The sequence below is a fragment of the Odocoileus virginianus genome, chromosome 26 (assembly GCF_023699985.2).
Source record: "Odocoileus virginianus isolate 20LAN1187 ecotype Illinois chromosome 26, Ovbor_1.2, whole genome shotgun sequence".
NCBI lineage: Eukaryota > Metazoa > Chordata > Mammalia > Artiodactyla > Cervidae > Odocoileus > Odocoileus virginianus.
Genome location: NC_069699.1, coordinates 26,053,247 through 26,067,477, shown reverse-complemented (window position 1 = coordinate 26,067,477; position 14,231 = coordinate 26,053,247).

The window sequence follows — 14,231 nt, the reverse complement described above, 5'->3', positions numbered from 1 at the left end:
AAAATTGTTTTGCAGTATTACTAGAACTAAACATATGTATGCCCTAGCACCCTACAATTCCCCTCTTTGATACATAACAGAAATGAGTGGTAATTGTCCATTAAGAGACAGGCACAGGAAAGTTCAGAGATGTATTATCCATTACACGCTACACTAGATACAATTCAAGTGCCCATCAAGAGTAGAATAGACAAATTGTGGTATACTTACTCAATATTGCTAAACAGAAATAAGAATGGACTATAGCTATACACAACATGTAGAATCACATTGGCATGTTAAGTTAAAAAGAACAGATCCAAAAGAAGATGGAGTATTGTTGTTGTTTAGTCACTGAGTTGTGTCTAACTCTTTTGAGATCCCATGGACTATAACCTGCCAGGCCTCTCTGTCCATGGGATTTCCCAGGCAAGAATACCAGAGTGGGTTTCCATTTCCTTTTCCAAGGGATCATCTCCACCCAGGGATCAAACCTGCATCCCCTACATTGGCAGGTAGATTCTTTACCAGTGACCCACAGCAAAAGGATAAAATAATGCCATTTGCAACAACATGAATGGGCCTAGGGATTTTCATACTAAGTCAGATAAAGACAAATATTTGGCATCACTTATATGTGGAAACTAAAAAATAATGATATAAATGAACTTATTTACAAAACAGAAATAGACTCACAGGCATAGAAAACAAACAGGGTTACTGAAAAGTAAAGCAGGGGGATAAATTAGGAGTTTGGAACTAATGTATACATACTAGTATCTATAAAATAGATATACAACAGGATCTACTGTAGAGCAATTATATTCAATATCTTATAATAATCTAAAATGGAAACAAATTTGAAAAAAGAACAAATATATATGAACTATTTTGCTATACACCTGAAACTAACACAGTACTGTAAATCAACAAAATTTCAATTTTTTTAAATGGTGAAAAGTTTAAAAAATCCAAAAAATAGATACCTACTGCCTTTTTAAGTAATAAAATCACTCAGATAAGAGAGTTATTAAAGAACATTTATATGTCAGGGGAAAAAAGATCAAAAGAGTTCATACTAGATGTTTCTGTTTATATGAAGTTCAAAACAGGCAAAACTTAATCCATGGTCATAGATGTGAGAACAGTGATTACTTTCGTGGGGATGGTTACTGACTGGGAGGAGGTGTGAGAAAGCCTGCTGGGTGCTGAATATTTAATCTATATCTTGATTTGGGTGGGAATTACGTGGATATATACATATGTGAAATTCATAGAGCCATACACATATATAAGATTGGGCAACTTACTATATGAAATGTATTAATATATAATAAAACGAATCCTGTGCATGACTAGAAGACGATCATAAGAGCTGACTCCCCGCTGGATGCTGGGAATAGAGACTGCTGATGGCTCACAGTCATGTCCTTCACAGGGCATTATCCTTGATGGCAGAGTAGTGCCTCGTCCAGAGTTACCCACTTCCACAAGGCTAATGCAGGATACAAAGGTCCTGGGTTCCCTACCACAGATGGGACATGTAACTCTGAAAGCCACCCTGGCTCCAAGGCTCCCTGCAGAATTGGCAGAGGCCTTGGTTGCTGTGGCACTGTGGGGCTCTGTCCCTCTTTCTCTTTATAGGCGTGTCTCCAAAGAGCATCCCCTCCAAAACCATCCTCAGCCAGTGGTCCTTCTTCGAGTCTGTTCCCAGGAGCCCCAGTATAAGATGCTGCTGGTGCTACTGGTCTACTCTCCCAAATAGATTGGAATGCCCACTTTACTTTCAATATCAACATTCTTAAAACTAACTCAGCAGCCTCCTTGATTTTTCTGCAGTGTCATTTCCTGGTGTTCCTTCACCCAGGGGTCTGGAAGCCATGAATTTGCCAATATTTTTTAAAAGCTGTTGCCAAGACTCTTTCTTCCTGAATGCCTTTTGATTATTGCAGTCACTCAGAAGAAAACCAACCTTCTGAAGAAAACACTAAGCTAAACTATGAGCTCTAAGGAGGAGGAAAATAGGTCCCCTGCAATTTGAAACAATTTCTGTTGATTATGTCTATTGTAAATTCATTATAAGTACTTCTCTATGAAGTTGATATAAGTATTTCTCTGTAAAGTTGAAATAGCATAACTGGATAATTTTATGTTATTTTCCCAGGGGAGTTCATGTTAGTTATCTTTTCCCTAAATAAAAGTACATCCTTTTCAACCAGAGGTCATGGCATTCGGAATGCAGGTTGTAATTATGTCATTGTCAATGGTACATAATCAAGACATAGTCTTGAAACCTTCTCCCAATCTTCTCCCTTGGCTTTTCTCCATTCTGCACTCCGGTTTTTGCAGCGTTTCTAAGTGTTCATTCATCCCTCAATTTTTACTTACACTTATTTTTCCTACATTAACATTTTCTCGGCTTCAAAACAATATTCTTCTTCATGGGTTTTGTTTATTTACATTCACCTTGCTTCATCACTTCAGTAGTTAACAACATTTTTATGGTGATTTTTGAAAATCATAATTTGTAGCCAGTTAGGTGTCTTCTCTCTTTATATAAAGCATGAAAAAGTAAGAAAATTTAAACTTCTGTCTTCATGGCATCAGAGGTCTCCAGTCAGTGAGAAAAGAACCTGTTGCCTTCATTATCACAGTTTATGGAATTTTTTTTTCATCCTGGAAAATAATGCTTATGCTCTTTTCTTTGCCTCTAGGTGATACTGCCCCCAAGTTATCACAAACTTATGGCATAAATTTAATCAACAATATATTTATTGGTTGCTTATTACATACGAGCCATTTTTCTAAGTGTTTTGCAAACAATGTCATTATTTCAGCTCTGGGAGGAAACAGAATTTATATTACCAGTGCCTTCATTTTATTCATGAGAAAACTGGGACTTACAGAGGTTAAGTGACTTTCTGGGTCTCATGGCTTATAAGTAACACAGTCAGAATTGGGACCTCTGAGTTTATCCCACTTTTATAGTCCACCATCTATAAAACACATGTTTCTGTTCTTGATGATCTAGGAGGAAGAGAGAGAAGAGATAAAACAAGATGAAAGAAATGATCTCTAATTTTAAATAATTTAGACTCTAGTTGTGAAAATGAAACACAGAAGAATTAGCAATTGTAGTAGCCAATTTCCAAAGCTGCGTCTTCCCACAATGAGCCACTATACCCAGTAATCACACCCGAGTGTGAAGCTGGGTTGGCCCTGAGCTACCAGTGGAGACACTTCATTACTTTGGAGAGCCAGGTCATAAAAAAGCTTGCCACTTCCAACCAGACCATTGAAACACATGCTCTAGAGGAAGCCAGCCACCATGCAAGAAATCTAGCTACCCCTGAGATCACCATGCTGTGAGGAAGCCCAGCCTGCCACTTGGAGAGGCTGTGTGGCCAGCAGTGACTGCCTTTGCCATCCCAGCCCAGGCACCATTTTCAAGAGTGAAGAAGCCATCTTGGACATCTAAGCCTCAGCAGATACCACATGAAGAAGAACAGAGGAATCTTGCTGTTAGCCAGAAACACAGCTCGAAGCTTACAGTCCCACCCCAGCCACCTCTAGGATTTGAACCACCCCAGCTGAGGCCCCAGTTACTTCAGAAAGAGACAAGCTGTCCCCACCGAGCCTGCCCTGATTTCTGACTCACAAAATTGTCAGCCTAAGAAAATGATTGTTGTTTCAAATTGGTAGGTTTGAGGGAGGTTTTGCAATGCAGCAGGGTATAAACAGAATAGCAATGAAAGACAATCAAGTGTAGAAATCCAGTCAGAGAGATCCAGAGATAGAGAAATGTTTGGGGGGCGGGGTGGTGTTTGGACAATTAGAAAAATCCCATTCCTGATAAGTCTGGGGCCTGAGCAAAGGCTCCCAGGGGAAAAAGTACAGATAAATGGGGTGGAACCAGGTCACTTTATCTGATGTGGAGGATACAAAAACTGAAGCAACAAGCATTAAGACTAGATAAGAGTCTAGGGCAATCCTTGAGAGGGGTGAATGCCCAGGAAAAGAATTCTGCAGCCAAACAGGGCTATAAGAACCATTTAGTACAACTCACACCTTTGTAAGATAAAGAAACTGAAATTCAGAAAAATGAAGTGATTGGGAGAAGGTCACATAGCAAGTTGGTGGCAAAAGTTAATACTCAAGGCTAGGACTTAGTTTCTTTTCTCCAGGAACCCACAGTTGGTTAAGGAAATAGAATCATGATTCTTGGTGTCTAAATCTAGATAACCTTTCTCCCCTGGTATCAAAACAAAAAACCATGGTATATCCATCCTAAATATCTAGACAGATAACCATGGTGTTTAAAGCCAGATTCTCTCCTTCGCAGTTGTGAAGTCTCTAATCACTCTTTCTTCATCCTCTTCTTCCATGTTAAAACCAAAATACAACAAAACCTCTAAATCTTTTAGTCTCTGAACTTTCACCAAAGTCTCCATTAAGTTTTAAAAAAAAACTTCTTGAGGCATAAATTACATTTCATGAAATTCACTGTTTTAAGTGCACCAGTCAGCGTTTTTTACTATTGAGTTGAGCAATCATCACCTTAATCCACTTCTGGAATGTTTCTATTCCCTGCAACAAAATCTCTCTGTGCATTTACAGTTAACCCTTCTTCCTGCCTTGAGCTGCAGATAAGAAATAATTTACTTTTTGTCTCTATAGACTTGCTTTTCTGGATATTTCAGGTAAATAGGACCATACAGTAAGTGGCCCTTTCTGTCTGGCTTCCTTCACATAGCATGTTTTTGAAGTTCATCCATCCTGTAGTGTGAATCAGTAGCTAATTCCTTTTTATTGCTGAATAGTATTCCATTGTGTGGATATACCATATTAGTTTATCTATTAACCAGTTAGTGGACATTTGGCTTGGTTCCACTTTTTGACTACTGTGAATAATTCTGCTTCCACTAATTTTAAATTTAAAAGTAGTAAAGATTGGTTAGAAGAGAGAAGTCTCACAGAAGTTTTGGGAGTTTTGTGGAGATTATTTATTTAAATAAGAAAATACAGAAAAACAGGAAAAATATAAATTCACCATTCAGAGATAACCAGAGTATTAACGTTCTACACTTTTTAGCTAAGTATTATATAGAATTTTTTCTTATAATAAAGCTAAACAGTACATACTTTTGTGATAGCTCATTTTAAAATTAATTATGTCATGAAAAACCTTTCTATGTGACTACATTATATTGAATCAATGTATTATAATTTATCTCATTTGATAAAAATTTGATTTTAATGATTATATAATTCAGTTACATCCAATTTGTTGGCCATTATAAACAAGAATGACTTTGGCTATGCTCACAAAAGCTGTCTCCAAACTAAATTCATGAAAGTATTTACTCCTGTTTTCTTTCAGCTCTTTATGGTTTATTGTTTATATTCAGCTTTTTAGTCCAGCCTGAAAGTATTTTGGCATTTGTTTACCCCAAAGCCATCCTTCCACACTGACTTAAAAAGCATTCTTTAATTCACAGTACAGATGAACACTGCCCAGAATCATTTCTTAGGTTTCTACTCTATGTAATCACATGACTTCAAGTGCCAATACCATATTGCTGTAATCAGAACTCACTGGAGCATGAGAACACGTAACAGCGTTAGTCTTCCTTTAACATTACCTTGTTTCATACTGTCCAGTTCCACAGCAAAAATTCTCAGAAGTCTAACTTTATTTAATATGCATATACTGAAATTTTGGATAAAATTCACACAGTTAAATAGCAAAATTTTTTTTCTGATTTCACCAAGAGAACTACTGATCGAAGTGACCTTGAAGTGACTTATTTGTAATCCATGTATCAATAGTCCCCTCTAGTTCCATATTGTCAATCATCATGCAATCCCCCACAGGACCACCACTCTATTCAGATCAGAGTTCTGAGCTTCTTCCCCTGTCCCTGTGATGAGAGGGGCATGAACTGTGAGTCAGGTTGTTCTAAAAAGTAGATGGATCTTGGGTTATTTGTAAAGTCATGGACAGACCTAGAAACTGTCTAGAGTGAAGTCAGAGAAAAAACAAATATTGTATATTAATGCATATGTGTGGAATCCAGAAAAAATGTTATCAGTTCAGGGGCTCAGTTGTGTCCAAGTCTGCGACCCCATGGACTTCAGCATGCCTGGCTTCCCTGTCCATCACCAACTCCCGGAGCCTGCTCAAACTCATATCCATCCAGTCAATGGTGATGTCAATCAACCATCTCATCCTCTGTCGTCCTCTTCTCCTGCCTTCAATCTTTCCTAGCATTGGGGTCTTTTCCAATGAGTCATCAGGTGGCCAAAGCATAAAAGGGTATAGATGATCTTATTTGCAGGCAGAAATAGAGACACAGATGTAGAGAACAAATATATGTATACCAAGGGAGCAAGGGGGAAGTGGGAGGAATTGGGAGATTGGGATTGACATATATACACTATTGATGGGCTCTCCTTGGGGCTCAGCTGGTAAAGAATCTGCTTGCAATGCGGGAGACGTGGGTTTGATCCCTGGGTTGGGAAGATCCCCTGGAGAAAGGAAAGGCTACCCACTCCAGTATCCTGGCCTGGAGAATTCCATGGACTCTATAGTCCATGCGGTGGCAAAGAGTTGGACACGACTGAGCAAACTTTCACTTTCATATTATTGATAGTATGTATAAAATAAAGGTAACTAGTAAGAATATACTGTATAGCACAGGGAACTCTACTTAATGCACTGCGGTGATTTGAATGGGAAAGAAATCCAAAAGACAAGGGATATATGTATATGTATGACTGATTCATTTTGCTGTACAGAAGAAACTAACATAACATTGCAAAGCAACTATACTGCAATAAAAATTAATTTTAAAAAATTAGATACTTTTTTTCATTTATTTTTATTAGTTGGAGGCTAATTACTTTACAATATTGTAGTGGGTTTTGCCATACATTGACATGAATCAGCCATGGATTTACATGTGTTCCCCATCCTGAACCCCCCTCCCACCTCCCTCCCCATCACATCCCTCTGGGTCTTCCCAGTGCACCAGCCCTGAGCACTTGTCTCATGCATCCAACCTGGACTGGCGATCTCTTTCACACTTGGTAATACACGTTTCGATGCCGTTCTCTCAGATCATCCCACCCTCGCCTTCTCCCATAGAGTCCAAAGGTCTGTTCTATACATCTGTGTCTCTTTTTCTGTCTTGCATATAGAGTTATCGTTACCATCTTTCTAAATTCCATATATATGTGTTAGTATACTGTATTGGTCTTTATCTTTCTGGCTTACTTCGCTCTGTATAATGGGCTCCAGTTTCATCCATCTCATTAGAACTGATTCAAATGTATTCTTTTTAATGGCTGAGTAATATTGCATTGTATATATGTACCACAGCTTCCTTAGCCATTCATCTGCTGATGGGCATCTAGGTTGCTTCCATGTCCTGGCTATTATAAACAGTGTTGCGATGAACATTGGGGTGTACATGTCTCTTTCAGATCTGGTTTCCTCTGTGTGTATGCCCAGGAGTGGGATTGCTGGGTCATATGGCAGTTCTATTTCCAGTTTTTTAAGGAATCTCCACACTGTTTTCCATAGTGGCTGTAGTAGTTTGCATTCCCACCAACAGTGTAAGAGGGTTCCCTTTTCTCCACACCCTCTCCAGCATTTATTGCTTGTAGACTTTTGGATAGCAGCCATCCTGACTGGCGTATAATGGTACCTCTAGATGGATCTTAGAACCCTAGTGAACCCAAGAAGCACCCGTACAAGCTGTATTAGGTATGAACTTTCAATGCCCACAACTCAGATGTGAAAAAATGTAACTTTGACTTTGCCTTGTCTAAATTTAATTTCTTTGTCTAGCAGCAGTTTGCCAAATCAATTTGTGGTCAATTCAGTCACTTCAGAGTTTTTCCTTAATCTCTTTGGAGTAGACTCAAGGGGTTCAGGTTTTTCTCTACCTCCCTAATTCACCCCAAGGTGTCATTTTACTTCTAGGAAGTTTTCCAAGAATCACAGAGCTGAGTAGAGTGGGGTGGGCCTGAGGAAGCATCTGATCCTTGGAGTTGTGTCTGCTCAGACATACGCAGGTATCCAGTGCTGTGTGGTCCTCAGACACAGTTGTCTCTCCACACCAGCATCTACTGAGGCATCCAAAGTCCTCTGTCATAGCTGTACAGTCTGTTCCAGCTTCTGCTGAGATATTCCCTCATCAGCACAAGGACCTCAACTATCCTCAAATCTCAGGTCAAATGGCTTCTGTTAGGCCCCCTGTTTTATTAGGTCCCATTCTGGCCCTTCTCAGGCAGAGCCCATCCAGAGCCCCGGCTCCTCCTCTGCCTAGAATATACCCTGGGTAGCCAAGACTCTGCGATTTCCACTCTGAATGGTCCTGAGCCCCATCTTGGTGCAGGCCTCTTTCCTGAGTGGTCCTACGGAAGACAAACGGCCCCTAGCGTACATGCCCTTAGGCTTGAGGGTGGCCGAAGGGCAGGTGTTTGCAGGAGAGTGGATGAAGCTTGGGCATGTGGGTAGGGGTGGAGGAGGAGCGGATGAGCTCAGGACTGGGGATAAGGACTTGCACTCACCACCTCCAAGCATATGTGTAGAAACCTTGAAGTTCCTCCTGGACTTTGAGGTTGCTATCAAAATACATTTGTCATGAAGGAACATAGAGCATACGCTATCTGACAGTGGTTAGTTCGACTTGTAAATATTTAAGCAAAGGATAGGTGGGGCTCCATTTTTTTTTTAACTTTTATATTATATTGGAGTGTGGGCTTCCCAGGTGGCTCAGCAGTAAAGAATCTGCCTGCAATGCAGGAGATGTGGTTTGATCCCTGGGTTGGGAAGATCTCCTTGAGAAGGAAATGGCAACCCACTCCAGTATTCTTGCCTGGAAAATCCCATAGACAGAGGAGCCCAGCAGGCTACAGTCCATGGGGTTGCAAAAGAGTCAGGCATAACTTAGTGACCAAACAAAAATGGTAGTTGACTAACAACATTGTGTTAGTTTCAGGCGTACTGAAAAGTGAATCAGTTATACATATACATCTATCTACTCTTTTTCAAATTCTTTTCCCAAATAGGTTATCACAGAATGTTGAGTAGAGTTCTCTGTGTTATGATGGTGGTTCTCTATTTTTACTTTCACCCCAGACCCTGAGAATTCTAGGGATGGACCTGATAGAACATTGTCACTGAGTTGAGTGCTGCTTATATCGCTTTGACTGTTAGAGTCACAGAGTATCACTCTTTGGGGAACCCAGTTTATTCAAATGTCCCCATTCTAACTTCACAACTTGTTTAGGTTCTAGGTTTTATTTCCTATCCAAAGAAAAATTTCAGTACAATAATGCTGAATAATCTCTTGGGTTTCTTACCATCTTATAGTTCTTGGCTTCAGAGATTTTCCTTGTTTTCCCACCAGGTCAGTGACACATATCAAGAGAAGTATATGTATCCTCGAAGGATACCAAATAACATTTGAACCAATAAGAAAGTGAAAGTCGCTCGGTCGTGTCTGACTCTTTGCAACCCCATGGACTGTATAGTTCATGGAATTCTCCAGGCCAGAATACTGAAGTGGGTAGCTGTCCCCTTCTCCAGGGGAGCAATTGAACCAATAAGAGACATTTAATTATACTCCACTGGAAAAACAACATTGTGGAGATGTTAATTCATCATAAGTTAATTTATAAATTTTTCTTAATACCAATACAGTTTTTTTTTAATTTTAGAATGAAACAAGCTAGTTCTGAGTTCATATGGAAAAATAAATAAGAATGACCTGCGAAGCTCTAAAACAATGGAACTCATCCTGCTACTTATGTAAATATGTCATCATTCTAAGGAAATAAAACTGCACGCTAACATGGGAGACAGACAAGCAGAATGGGATAGAAAACTCCCAAAATATCCAAAACTACACCTAGGAATGCAGCACATGGCCAAGGTGGCATCTGGAATTGATGGGGAAAGATGAACTGTGCAGTTTAAGTGTTCAGAAAACCACAGGAGGATAAAATAAAGTTGGGCCCAAACTCACCCAGAATAAATGCCAAGTGAATCAAAGATTTACATTTAAAAATGAAAGTATATTTATTCATAAGGTTTGTGTATGCAGATTCTAGAAACTCCTACAATTCAATCAAAGGCAACTCAACAGAAAAAAGAGCAAAAGACTGGAGCAGAGATTTCATAAAATAAGAGGTCTAATTGGCCAGTACAGCCATGAAAAGATGCTAACTTCATTAGTGCTCAGGGAAATACAAATTAAAACCACATTGAAATACCACTACGCAGTCTCCAGAGTGGTTAAAATGAAAAAAGACAAAACACTTGGAGGGAATGTTTAGCAGAAAGAACTCTCATGTGCTGCGGGTAGGTGTGTCAGTTGATACAATCACAAGGGAAAACTGTTGGGTAGCATCCACTAAAGCTAAGCTTATGCCTACCTTGCAACACAGCAGTTTGCCTCCTAATATATATATCCAACATACACATATTCCCATGCTCACCAAAAGACAAATACAAGAAGGTTCACAGCAGGTATTCAGTGAAAACATTTCCTTCCAACCCTGCCGTCCATCTGTTCTGGGTTTCTTACTCCATAAGATAAAGATATCTTTATTATTCAAGCCCTTGCTCAAAATGTTGGATCACCACCAGCAGCAGGAACAATGTTTAACAGCTTATTAGAAATACAGACTCTCGGGTCATGGCTCAGATATACGACATTGAGGTCTACATTTGACAAGATCTCCAGATAATTTGTCCACCCATCAAAGTTTGAAAAGCCATAGTCAGATTCTCTTCTGTTCCTGGTGACTGATACAGACATAACCCCAAGCCTCCTCTCCTTTCAACTGAGGTATTACTAGCTACCATCTTGTACAGATCTCTTTACACCCTTCTCTTTACTCAAGCTACATATTTACATTATCCTCTGGGGCAGGGGGTGGAGGGCTGTGGTCAACAACACAGACAGCAGTCAGAGTATTTGAATGAAAAATCTTTCATCTGCGTGTTTGTTTGTTTTTTTTTTATTTATTTTTATTAGATCTGCTAGTTTTTTAAAAAGAAAAATAGATTTTTTAAGAGCAATATTTTTAGGTTCACTGTAAAATTGAAGGGAAAGTACAGAGAATTCTGATACACTTACTGCTTCCTCACATACACAGTCTTCTCTCCACCAACATCTCAGCACCAGAGGGGAACATGCTTTCACCTGATGAATACACATTGGCACACCATTATCACCCAAAGTGATAGATGCACCACAGTTTATTTATCCATCACCTGCTGAGGGACATTTTGGTTGCCTCTAAGTTTTCACAGTTACTAATAAAGCCACTACTACTGATTACTAATAAGTCAACAGACATAAGTTGACTAAATACCAACGAGCATGACTGCTGCATTGTATGGTAAGGGTATGTTTAATTTTGTAACTGTCTTCCAAAGAAGCTGTATCATTCTGCATGCCCACCAGAAGTGTATGAGTGTCCCTGTTGGTCCACATCCCCGTTAGCATTTGGTCGTGTCAGTGTGCAGATTTTGGCCATTTTAATGGGTGCATAGTCGTATCTCGTTGTTGTTTTAATTTGCATTTCCCTAGTGACAGAATAACCCACTCCAGTTTTCTTGCTTGGAGAATCCTGTGGACAGAGGAGCCTGGTGGGCTGCTGTCCATGGGGTCGCACAGAGTTGGACACGACTGAAGCGATGCAGCAGCAGCAGCAGCAGTGACAGAATGTGGAGCATCTTTTCATTCGTTTACTTGCTATCTGTATATCACCTGTGATGGAAGTGTCCATTAAGGTCTTCAGCCCATTTTTTAAATCAGGTTGTTTCTTTTCTTACTGCTGAGTTTTAAGAGCTCTTTGCAAATAACAGTCCTTTGTCAGATATGTCTTTTGCAAATCTTTTCTTTCAGTCTGTAGCTTATCTTACAATTCTCTTGCATTTGTCTTTCACAGGACAGTTTTTAATTATAATAAAATCTAGCTTATCAATAATTTCCTTCATGGACTGTGCCTTTGGCATTATATCTAAGAATTTGTTGCCATCCCTGAAGAGTTGTAAGCAGAGGAGAAAGTGAAAGTGAAGGTCACTCAAGTTGTCTGTTTGCAACTCTATGGACTATACAGTCCATGGAATTCTCCAGGCCAGAATACTGGAGTGGGTAGTTGTTCCCTTCTCCAAGGGATCTTCCCAACCCAGGGATCGAACCCAGGTCTCCTGCATTGCAGGCAGATTCTTTACCAGCTGAGTCACCAGGGAAGCCAAGAGGAGAAATAGGACTCAGTATATGTTTTTAAAAAAATTATTCTGGTTTAAGGATTGGAAGAAGGCATGGGGAAAAGCAAAGAGGTTTCTAGGCCACAAAAGAGCTACATCATACAATTTAAAGTAGTGAGGGGTGGAGTGGGAATAATTTATATGAAATACAATGAGAACAAGACCATGAGGAACTGGGCAAGGTTTGGTCTTGGCAAACAATCCTTACTGACAACCCAGGAGAAAAGTGGACAGATGTCAACTGCACCTTGGAGGTAGAGCTGACAGAACTTGCTGACTCTCAGTTATGCGAGGTAAGGGAGGCAGCCTCCTAAAACAGCTCCCAGTAATCCTGGTATTCAGGCCCTTGTGTAATCCTCTCCACTTAAGTGTAGAATGGGTTTAATGCCTTGCTTCTAATAAGAACATGGCATTGCGATAGAATGTCACTTCCTAAAATAGATAATAAGACAGTCACTTCTGTGTTCTCTCTCTAGCTCTTCTGATGTCCTTACCCTGATAGAAAGAGTTACCCAGCAAGGCACTAAGGGTAGTCTCTGGCAAAGAGTCATCAAAACAGAAATTCTCAATACAATGCTCTGAAAGAAACCACCCCTTTCAACAGCCATGTGAGTCTTAGAAGCAGATCCTTTCCCAGTTGAGCCTCCAGTGGAGACCACCACACCTGGGCCAGCACTTTGATTACAGCCTTTTGAGAGTCTGTGAAGCAGAGATCCCAGCTACACTCTGCTGGTTTCCTACCTACAGAAAGCATGAGATTGTATGTGTATAATATTTTTTTAAAAATATTTATTTATTCAGCTGTCTAGTCTTAGTTGAAGCATGTGGGCTTAGTTGCACCATGTGAGCTTAGCTGCATGTAGAATCTTAGTTTCCTGACCAGGGATCAAACCCACATCCCCTGCATTGGAAGGTGAGTCTTAACCACTGGACCACCAGGGAAGTCCATGTATGTGTATTATCTTAAGCCACCAAATTTGGGGGTTTGTTATACAACAATAGATAACTAATACAAGTGTGAGAGAAACCCAGGCTGCTTCCTACTTAATTTCTGGCTTGAGCATCTGGGTGTCTAGACATGCCAAAATTCCAAGGGAAAGAACAGATTTCTGGGATAGAGAGACAAATAAAAAAAGCTTTTGGTATATTAGACATCCAAGTGAAAAACTGGGTGAATCCTAGATAATGTATCTGGAACCCTTTTTCAACGACATTAGATGTCAGAGCAGTAACCAAAACATGAATTTGAACTCAGGGAAAGGAAGTAAATCAGGCCTTTCCTTTGTTCCAGCAAGGCTGAATAAATCAGGGTCCTCTGTTTGTTCAAACCTAGCTGGCCCAAGTTCTATTTTGGTATCTGAGACCAAAACCTTAACTGCTAGTCATGTATGACTTGGCCTCATTTTATTCTTGTTGCACGTGTCTCTTCTTGAGGAAGAGAGGAGGTGGCAAGACAGAGTTTGGAAATTCTTGCTTCGCTTGGTCACATACCAACATAATAATAATGGTCATTTCTGAACTTAGAAGGCCTGAACATCAGACCTTAGCCTAACCCAATGTTTTTCCACAGCATTGCCATGTTGGCAGTTGGCCCAAGACATTTCTTTTTCTTTAAAGGTATTTTATTTATTTGGCTGCACCAGGTCTTGGCTGTTGCATGTAGGATCTAGTTCCCTGACCAGGGATCAAATCCATGACCCCTGCAGTGGAAGCACAGTCTTAACCACTGGGCCACCAAAGAAGCCCCACCCAGAATGATTTTTTGTGTGTTACTGGAGTGTCCTAGCATTGTAGGAGGTCCAGCATGTGCCAGTAGAATCTGCCAGTTACTGACAACCCAAAACATCCTTTCCACAATTCCAAAATGTATCTTACTGAGACAGCACCTCACTCTCGGTGAGACTCAATGAATTTTTTGTGCTCACTCACCTGAACATCTGCCATACACACCCTGAGCCTG